A 10997-nucleotide genomic window follows, 5' to 3' on the forward strand; every position below is an offset into this window, starting at 1 on the left:
TACATCCCTGCAATGCACGTCATTGTTGCTCAGACGTCTGCTTACGGAGGAAACGTAAACAACAGAAGCCAAAAAGAAATGCCTGGAAAGGCTACTTTACAGTGATGCTGAAAACAGCAGCTGGTTTTTGAGCTGCTACTATTTCAGAACCTGAAAGTTTTCTCTATCTAAAATCTAAAAATGGTGACGCGTTATGCTGACTGTAGATAGAAAAAGTTTAATTCCAGCCAAAACACTTTCTAGGCAAAACGAGGACATTTGAGTTTCAGAAATGTTACATTTGTAAGGAAAAACTCAAGAATCTTGATATTAATTTCAGAAATTATCTAGAAAAAAATAGAACATTTGACGTTTTGAAACGTTTGAAAGTCAAAATTTGTCAACTTTTCCAAGGTTAATCTTAAAATTTCTCAGTTTTCTAATAGCTAATGTTTTACTTTTCAAACTCAGAAACTTGCAAAGTTTTTTTCTAGAAAATTTCAGAAACTAATCTCAAAATCTGAGCAAATTTTAGATTTTTCAAACTCAGAATTTTACTTAATTTTTGAGATTCTCAATTTCTATGTTTTTTCTAGTTAATTTTCAATTTTGAAAATCAGAAATTTGAGGAGTTTTTCTAAGATCCTCAAAGATTAATCTCAAAGTGTGATTTTTTTTGGCGGACATTGCTCTTTTTTTCCGTCTACATCGGTTATAAGGCAATGTTGTATTTTTTTTCCGCCTTTACGTTGAGTTAAAAGATACAAAAGAATTAAGTCACTATAAACGGCTGAAATTATGGAAAAACATTAAGATATCCCAATAATAAGATATCTCAGATATGACCAGATTCAGATTTATCACATTTATTTTGGTAAATTTACAACATTAAAAAGAATGAAAACACAATTACATGCTATTCCGCAACCCTTTTATAAATAAGTAAAATGAGTTTTACCAATGTTCAGTTTAAAATATTTATCTAAGTAAACGTAACGTCTTCTAGTGACCTCTGACCCCTTTGAGGAATCCCATTTGGATCAGCTAGCCTGTTAGCTGTTATAAACCAGAGAACATCTAGTATGTGGCGTTGTCCAGGTTTCAGTTATTGCTAAATGTTGAATAATTTATGTGGCTTTAACTGCTGAGGCACATCGGAGAAAGAGAACCATCTACTCCAAACTAATCCACTCTGGATCCGGTTAATCAAATCCTCTGCAGAGTTTTAAAACGCGGCGGCTAAGCCCGCCGTTTCCGCTTTGTTTTCACTTAAAACCTGTTTAGAAAGTTGGGGGAGTTATTAGGTTAATACTTTGCAAGCTGGCTTTTACTTTGATAAACAGAAGAAAACTAAAACCAGCCGTTTATTAGATTCGATCCAGGCGCAGATAGCTTCTTGGTGAGATTGAAAAGGCTGTTCGTCTGATCAGGACCGTCCTCTGCAGAGGTGTCCAAACGCGAAGGAAATGTCCAAATGGAAACAGAAGCTGGGACACATTGCATGGATTATGTTCTTTATCCCATATAGCCTCGAAGGATTGCCAAGTACGGATGGAGGGAGAGGCATTGGCCTACTGCTCAGTCAGAACTGGAAGGGGTGAGGATTAAGAGCTCCGACAGATTTTACAAACAAAATTTAACTAAAAGGCTCCATATTAGTCTAAAAAGTACATCTACAAGAATTAGAAAACCATCAAAAGTGACTTTTACATCACAGGTTTTGTTCAAACAGGGAACTTTGCAGATTATTGATGACATACATTTCTTATGTTGGGGGCTTGAAATTGCAAATAGAAAACTGTTTTGGTATAACTTCAATTTAACCATAACTACCATTTGAGCATGTAGCGCGTGAATTGGAAATCTCTCTTGCAAATGAGATCTTAGATCATTTGGATCAATGGGACAAGCATTATAAATAAGTCAAATACAAGTAAATTAAATAAATTTCCTTCTAGCATAACTTTGGTTTTACCATAAATTACGACTTAGAATAAATCCCATTTTAGCATAAATTCTGCCATAGCATAGCTTTTATTTTAGCTTAACTTTTGCTTTAGCAGAAATTCTGTTTTAGCATTACTGCCACTTTTACATAGCTGCCATTTTGGAATTACGTTTTAGCATAACTTCTGTTTTATCATGATCCTCGTTTTAGGATAACCTTAGCATTAACAAAAACCTGTTGGTAACTTGGCAGCGTAAGTTATGCTGAAATGTAACTTGCGCTGCCATTAAGTTACAGTTTAGCATAATTTCCATTTTTGCACGAGTCATGTTTTGCATAATTTTTGCTTTAGCATAAATCCCAATTTTAGCACAACTTTCATTTTAACAAAGCTGGCATTTTAGCGGAAGTTACATTTTAGCATAGCGTCCATTTTGGTGCAACTTTTGTTTTGGCTTAAATTAAATTTTGTCATGGTTTTTGAATTTTGTTGAGCTCTTCTGGGCCACCGTAGCCAGAGTACCAAGCAAAACTCTGACATTAACTGGGAAAACATGCTAACTCTTTGCAGAAAAACCGCAGGCTTTGATTTGAAACCTCTTTATCTTTTTCTCCCTCAAATGGCTCCAGTGTTTTTTCCTTCATGTACCCTTCATGTGCTCGGATTTGCTCGTCACTTCATGAATAGAAAACTGTTCTTTGTTTCCTCTACATTAACTGACCCATATAGCATTTTATTTTGAATTACCCAACCACTGATTTTTGGTTATGTAACTTCTTTTTGTGGGACGCTGTTGAATGCGTGGTCAAGCTGCATGCAGCATATGATGTAGAAGGCTATTATAAATAAAAATAAAAGCCCATTTTCACCCCCTCCACTCGCCAACCCTTTGTTTCCCCTCTTTGTTGCAGCCGTTGCTGCGTTTCGCTGCAGTAAATGTTCCAGCTGATTTGACATCAACCATGTGGCGCTTCTGTTCGGTGATGTTGCATTTCTTTTCTGCGACTCTGATTTGCTGTTATTTACAAGACGAGAGACCTTGTTTTCATGAATCCACGTCTTCCAGAAGTGCATTAGCATTTAATTAAAGTATAAAACCCAATATAGCATCTTTGCTAACTGTAATAGCCCAAAGCATTTCACTGAAGATGACCTTAAATCCAACCACTGAAAATATCTTCCTTTTTTTCCTGCTTCCTTCCTTCCATGGCAACTTTGCCCTCATCACCATAATCACTGATTAATGACTACAGCGTGACACCGAAATGGAAGCAGCTTGAGCCCTAAAAGAAGAGGAGAAAAATCCACCGGATACAAGAAATCTGAAGAAAACCTCTAATCCATCTGTCTCTGCATAAGATGACATTTGCTCATCTGAATGAGGGGTTTTATGGAAGGTTTGCAAACACTAAAATATGGGTCTGAATATACTCTAACACCAAATATCTACTGCACTGAAATGTAATGCAAAACAAAACAGAATTAAAGCTACAACTTAAGTTATTTGTACATTTTCTTCTTTTTTTACCCTAAAAATGTTTAAAGATTGACTGTGACATGCAGCTCTGGAAGAAACTGATCACTTAAAATGATCGGTTTCTCTGATTTTACTCTTTATAGGTATATGCTTGAGTAAAATGAACATTGTTCTTTTATTCTATGAACTACATGACAAATTCCACGCAAAAATTTAGCATTTATTTGCAGAAAATGAGAAATAGTCAAAATAACAAAAAAGATGCAGAGCTTTCAGACCTCAAATGATGCAAAGAAGACAAGTTTATACTCATTTAGAAACAACAATATAAATTATTTCTGAACTCAGAGTTCATAAATCAATATTTGGTGGAATAACCATGAGGTTTTCAATGGGGTTCAGTGCAAAGGGCTCTTTTTTCTCGATCCAGTAAAAGTTTTAGTTCATTTTGAAAAATGCAAAACAATTCCCTAAGACAATAAACTCTTAAACCATCAGAAAATAAAATATAAGCAGTTCAGTTTTTATTTTTCTATCATTTCAATATCCAACAAAAAGTCCAACATTCCTTACCAGTAACTAAATTCAGACCTGTGAAGACAGTTACAGTAATTAAAAACTAGATAAACATTGGGAGATTCGGTGTTTAATCCTGGAAACGTTCTACAGGCGATAGAAGGCCGACTTTGTAACTGTCTTTATGTGACTCTGAAGGTTCAGGTCTACTACACCCAGATTTCAGGCCTGACCAGCAGTTTCTAGCCGTCGTAAACAATATTTTACGTCCAGATTTACTGCATCTGATTTCTTCTAATGCAGGATTATGACTAATTTTTCATCTTAATGACAAAATTCTTAAAACTATCGGATGCGTTTCTGATTTAGTACCACGTATGGAAGTTGGACAAATCGTGTTTTTGTGGGTGCAAAAAGATCAGGATCAAGTTGTTCTGTGTTCTTGTTAGAAAAACTTCAGTCATTTTAATTTATAGCATGTTGCACTGGCAGATTATTTTACATTCAATTTTAAGGGGTTATTGACTTAAAACAAGCTCCTGTTTCTTGCTGGAAATGTTTACTTTTGTCTTATTTCAAGAGATATTTTCCTTAGAAATGAGACAAAGCCACTTGGTATGTTTTGTTTTTGCAGTGCAGACCGTCAGTTTCTTTGAAAATTGAGAGTGAAATCTAAATGTGAAGGGTTGGATTTCCCACTGCTTCTCCATCACCTTTTAAGGTTTATTTTTGCTCAGTTAGGGCCCATAAACATGGAGCCACACTGTTATTAACATGGATTTATGAAGTCCAGTAATTCCTGCCTTATTATCTCTGTTGTTTTGGCTGATGGGGTTTGAATCTACGCAGGCAACAGCCTGTTTACCACCATCCCCTTACTTTCTAGAGCATTGCCACAAAGTTAATTAGCTTTGCTCCCTAATTGGGTGCAGAAGATGCTTGTGGATTTTTTTTTTTCTTTCTCTTTTCGTTGTGACAAAAGCTGGTGGAATAAAGCTTGGTCCACTTTCAGCTCAGAATGAGATGGTTAACTGTGGCCTGCTGCAGCTGTTTTCTCCCTCTGTGTAAGTTTCTGTGCCCAACAGGCTCCATCTTTTATTAAACTCCTTCCTGCTCCAAGTCTTGCTCTGACAGTTAGCAGAAGGTAGCATGTAAAACTACTTTGAGAACAACTCACGCTCTGCAGTGCACCTCCACTCCTCTTTCTGACAAGTGGTGACATAGTAACTGTCGATCTTTCCTCCCCTATTATGAAGGAGGTTTCACATTTCTCCCACTTCAGGGCTGCCAGCCGTCTTTTCTCTCCACACATTTCTCCTTTGAAACTTGCTCTGCTGCTACAAATCAAATCATGACGTATCGAGCAGAACCGCTCTCAAGTAGCGGCTGCTTTGACAACGCTGCAGACAAGCGTGGATGTCTGGTAAGGCGCGTCGCTCCCTATGGTAGCCGGCTGTGCAGCATCAGAAAAGGGGTCATTCTGACACCTGGAGACTTATTAGAAATCACTTGCTTACTTTTAGGAAAATCAGCTGAATTTAAATTCAGAAATACTTTTATTTTGAATATTTTGTTGTAGATGCTGTAGCAGTCTGTAATACAGCACTTTCAAAGAAGCCTCTGACTGAAGAGATTTTTTTTTTGAGAATCTTTTTTTGTTTGCACAAACATCTGCAGAAAATAGTAAAAATAAATAAATTAAAAATCCCCAAAAAATAAAACTACACTGCAAAAACAGAAAATCTTACTTAAAAGCTGAAGGTGAAGTAGTGTCTTTCACTGACTGCACTGCAAAAATATACAATTTTACCAAGTATTTTTGAGCTATTCTAGTTCAAACATACTTGGAAAAAAAAACAAGTACAGTACAACTAACTTTTCTAGAAGAAAATGAAACTTGTTCTATAATTCCTCAAATATTGATTAAAAAGTACTAGGTATAAATCCCATAATTTGCAAGTGGAACTAGTACTTTTTCATCAGTATTAGGAAATATTTACTTAAAACAAGCTGGTACATCTTGCTTAAAAATTACTCTCAAGTTAGTTTTGTCTTGTAATATATTTTCTCTACAAACCAGACAAAATGCTTGGTCAGATTTTGTTTTTGTTTTAGAAATATGAAAATAAATAAACTTAATGGCAACACGCCAATTTAGAAGAAACTTTTTTTTTGATAAGTTTATGCGCCAGGATGAGGTGGCTTTTTGAGAATATTTTGCAAAACTGCAATGGAAAAACTTTTTTTTTGCATCACCGGAGTCATGTGACCAACAGCCGGATGTTACTACTGGCGGAAATGATGAACAAGACAACAGGAAGTGGTAGGAAGATGATGATGCTGTGTGTTTTTTAATTACTTTATTCATGTGTGATTTTAATTGTGTTATTTAATGGAAACACTGCAATTGCGAAATTGTGTTTTTCAACATTAGTGGGATATTAAAGTTTTGCGCACATTTGTAATGGAAATGCAGCTAGTGAGCACAACTTCCTGTTTCACAAAATATAAACAAAACTGGAGAAGCATCAGATTTTCTCTTTTGCCGTTGGTAAAAGACCACAAGTCATTTCTCCTGCCAGCGACTCTCGCGTTTGTTTTGGTTCCATTTACCCAGAATGCCCTGGTCTGTAGACCACTTCCTGCTTCTGGAGCAGACTTTCTAGGCAAACGGATTGGATTTGGATTAAAGCGGACTAAACAGTGCTGGTTTAAGTATATCAAACGTCTGAATCTATGATTATCAGTAAAACTTAAAGAAAACATCCCTGACCCAACGTTCTTGTCTCATTATAAGCTTTGCAGATTAAAATCTTTTTGCAATTCAAATACTTTTGCGCATGGGAGATCTTTCTGCAGCGGTATTAACTAACATCACAAAACAGAAGACCGTGCTGTTTTTATCTCAGTGGGTCACCCCCTCCCACATCTTTTCTTCTTAAAGAAAAGAAAAGGATGTTGCAGTGGTGAATTTGTGATTAAGGCCAGGAAGAACCCAGGTGTTTTAAAGGTTTGAACGTCTGTCACTGGTTTCCTCACAACCCGCCGGGACCTGAACTGACAGTATGGCTTCTGGATGGATTTAACTTCTCCACCAGATGCTTCCCTGACTCTAGGGTACAGATACTCAGGAGGAAAAGCTTGTGTTACATGTTTTCTCCCTTTTTTTTTTCATTTTGGGATATATTACAGAAAAGCTAATTCTCAAGGGCAATTCAGTGGTGATATTTCGCCTGCTGTGTTAGCACAGTTCATCATAATGATGCACAGCCTGGGAAGGTTATTTTCGAAAATATATTCATTTCATTATAAGCGTGGAGTTAAAAAGATACCCTCCAGAATGTGGTTATTAAAAAAAAAGAATATTTCTGAAAGGGTACACAAACAAAATGACTGAAGAGGATTAAAAAGAGCCACTGATAGCAGAAAGAAGACAAATATATCACTATTCTGACAAGAAAAAGGCAAACCTCAAGTGTAGAAGCAGACTGCATTTCAAGGTAAAGTTCTGTGATGAAGCTGAGTTTTATTAATTACACTCATACTGGGATTCTACCTGAAAGTATTGCTGCAAAAATCATCCCTATAAGCTTTTTAATTAGCTTTTTTCAACCATTACAATTCAGAAATACAAATTCTTATTTTTTTCCCCATATTGCCCACATTATTTTTGTCCAAGAAGAAGAAAGAAACTATTCTAATCTGTCTGAACTGAATAGATTAGGACTTGATCTAAAGCACTCCACACCAAAGTAATGCAAAAACAGCTGCCAATTCTGGCAACAAAAGGAGGTTTAAGATCTTGGTGCTTGTTTTTAATCAACAGTGCAGCTGCTTGTTCTGGTTTGTTGTTTTATTTCACAGTTATTGTAGAGATGTAACAAACAAAATGCCACAAACACAATAGGAAGTTGACCATTTTGGGTCACAGCTGAAATTTTAGGACAAAAAAGTGAACCTTCGTCCACCCAAAAAACCTCGGTCTCTGTTCGGATGAAGTGAACTCTGGTGCAGTTTGAATGCATATGTGAATATCAAGCAGACCAGAGACAGCTTCAAAAGCGGGAAGTGGACTACACCGCTGGGCATTCTGGGTAAACACAACCAAAACAAACGTGATAGTTTAGCGCAAGCAGGAGAAATGGCTCCTGCTAGCACCAAAGGGAATAGATAAATCCTACAACTAAAGTTTTTGTTTACATTTTGGGAAGAAGGAAGTTGCGGTCATTGTCTTCTTCAGAGGTTTTCATGTTGTTTCCTTCAGTAGTTCTTGGTGCAGCGCCCCCAGAGGCGAGGAGGGGAATAGGTTTTTCAAAGCTGTAGTTTGTTTGACACAGTGCAGAATGTTGAACCGCAGCAGCTGAAAATTCAACAAATGTTGCAATTCTGGTTCCCAACCAAACTGAGTGTACCAGACTGTCAGGCGGGGAAAAACACCCCTAGTTGCTTTTAATTTCTTTGTGGTTTCTTTGCATTGCTTTGGTGTGGAGTGCCCTAGAGAATACCTTCACTAAGTCCATACTCAGATGAAACGGACATGTTTGATTTGATAAAATTTTATTGAAAGTAATGCCCCAAATGTTTAAATATCCACACTAGACTTCTCCAGTGATCATAATCGACTGCTAGTCGTCTTCTAGTTTCATCTCTTTTTTTCAAGGGTTTCATCCCGTTCCTCAGGCAGAAAATATTGAATGAGTCTGGGTAGTGGAAAACGAGTGTCAAGAAAATGTGCAACTGCAGCAGAATAGCAATTTAATTGCTCTTTGACTTACTCGGCTCGAGTGATGATCGTTGTAAAATCACCAGCCAATCACTCCTTTGTGTGCGCAGAATAAAAAGGACCAAAGACGGCCAGCAGTCCTAATGTTGACAGCACGTCTGGTTGCCTTGCGTACACTTTCTTCAGAAGACATCTTGTCATAAGGGAACATGAACCATCCTCCTTTAATTTTTCCTGCTTTACACAGACATAATGCTGGATAAACATTTATCTTCTTTTTGGTGCTAAGAGTAAAGAATCCAGGTGCGTTTATGTGGGACAGTACAGCTTTTTATTCTTTTCTGCTCTTCCTACAAATTGCAGTAATGTCCCACATTTTTACTCGCGCTATTTTCCAAAAAATCATGTCTGCAGGGTGAATGCTTTTCCCCCCAGTTTACCAGATCCACTGGCGATTAAAGAAAGTTGGGAGTACGTCAAGTGCAGGCTGACCTGTCGCTGTCTTTGCTGCCCAGATGGGAAACATTTTCAGAAATGCTATGAAAATAACGACTTAAGCTGTGTAGATTTCTATTGTAAAACAGAGAAAATGGCCGCAGAGGAGAGGAAATAAAATGGGAACAAATGTTTCCTTGCTAAAACCCTGGAGAAGTAGAGATTTAGAAAAATAGCTGAAAACCACATCACTTACCACAATGGGCTGCACAAGTCGGAGTGCAGGAATAAGTGCTGATGTATAAATTTTGTTGTTTTTAAAAATCAGTTTGCACATTTTTCTACATCCATTTGGGTTTCTCCTGTTTCTAAAAACAGTCCAAGCACTTAGAAAAAACACCCAATTCTGGTGTTTTTCTGATACTAAATGTTTTTTAGTATCAGAAAAACGAGACATTTCAAAAACCTTCAGAATGTAATGTCACAAATCGAAAGGCACTGCCCGTCGCCTAGCAACCCCAATGAATTTCAACCGGTTGCCTAGCAACAAGAGGAGCTCCAACACGATTAGTCTGCTCAGATTTCTTAGGGTTTTGCTTTCAAAAATAATATCCCAGACAAGATGAAAATAAGAGAAAGTATGACATAATTTCTTGGAACAAATTTAGATTTCTTGAAACGGGTAACATAAAATTTTTAGTTTTATAGAAAACATGTTTTTGACATACCTGTTGAAAATAGGATTTTCTTGTATATCCTTAAGATAAATTTAATTTTTCTAAATGTAATAATACTTTATTTAAAAATCATGATTTTCATGAGCAGGGTTTCCTAATGTTGTCTAATTTGTGGCTCTTTGTTTAGTTTGGCTTCTTCTTGAGCTGGATGACTCGTTCACATTTTGAGCGTTTTTGAACTTCCATTTGGGTCTGTTTTATTTCTAAAAACAGCCCAAGCACTTAAAAACCAAATACCTTTTCATTTTTTGGCTTTAAGGTAAAATTGTTGGTGTCTGGAAGATGTTCAATTTCAAGAACCACAAGCATGTATCGTCATAAATCAGCCAAGCCCAGCCCGTTACCTAGTAACTCAGACTTCCTCGACGTTTGGGCAGCTGGTTTACAATGGAAGCTGGAAAAGACGAGTGTTACCTAGCAACACAAGCACAAAATGTAATGACCATGTTTTGTATCGCCCATAGAACTATCCTAACCTGTTCAAGGAGGCATAATAGTTTAATTAGGTAATAATTAGTGCTAAAAGACAGGAGGCTTCACTTGGACTTATCCTCAAGGACTTGATTCTTGAAATGGATTTGTCCCTTTCAAACTTGAGATTTGACTTGGACTATTCCCTAAATTACTTGAAACCTGACCTAGACTCGTGCTGTAAAGACTTAAGATGGAACTCACAGTTGTAGTTTGGGACTCAAGTCTCACAAATCTTTGTCTTTCTTAGGTTCTTATTAGAGACTTGAACTAGTCATTTAAAAATTGGAGACTTCACACTAACTTTCAGCGAATTGTAAAAAAATATTTGTGAACATCTCTGAGAATTATCCACAACTTTCAGCTTCTTAAGGAAGTACCCCCTTCCAGAGCTGGAATATTTTAACTGATTCTTGATTACTGTGCCAAGGGAAAAGGTAGGCACATTTATCAAATGGTCAAAAATAACTAAAATGCATACACTGCAGTGCAGCCTTATTGCATTCCCTGTGCACACACCGGTTCTCCTTTCTGTGACGTGTTGGCCTCTGTGGACCCATTCTTAGCCAGAACATTTCTTGCTTTGTCAAGTTAAAAGGTTCAGAATGAGCTTTCCACTATACCATCGGAGGTGAGGCAGTGGCCATTCTCCCTCTTCCTCAGTGAACACAACACTGCACAAACGGAAATGAACTGAAGGACAACTGATG

General features: G+C 37.0%; 1 long non-coding RNA gene across 1 annotated transcript; it reads right to left on the minus strand.

Moving 5' to 3' along the window:
• Window positions 1-8543: 8543 nt before the first annotated feature.
• LOC103456691 (uncharacterized) lies at window positions 8544-9517 on the minus strand. The gene is made up of 3 exons (XR_532292.1): window positions 9336-9517; window positions 8697-8881; window positions 8544-8621 (listed from the first exon to the last, which is right to left on the minus strand). It is a non-coding gene; the product is annotated as an uncharacterized LOC103456691 (long non-coding RNA).
• Between the last annotated feature and the right edge of the window lie 1480 nt (window positions 9518-10997).

Source organism: Poecilia reticulata, linkage group LG20 (assembly GCF_000633615.1).
Source record: "Poecilia reticulata strain Guanapo linkage group LG20, Guppy_female_1.0+MT, whole genome shotgun sequence".
Taxonomy (NCBI): Eukaryota; Metazoa; Chordata; class Actinopteri; order Cyprinodontiformes; family Poeciliidae; genus Poecilia; species Poecilia reticulata.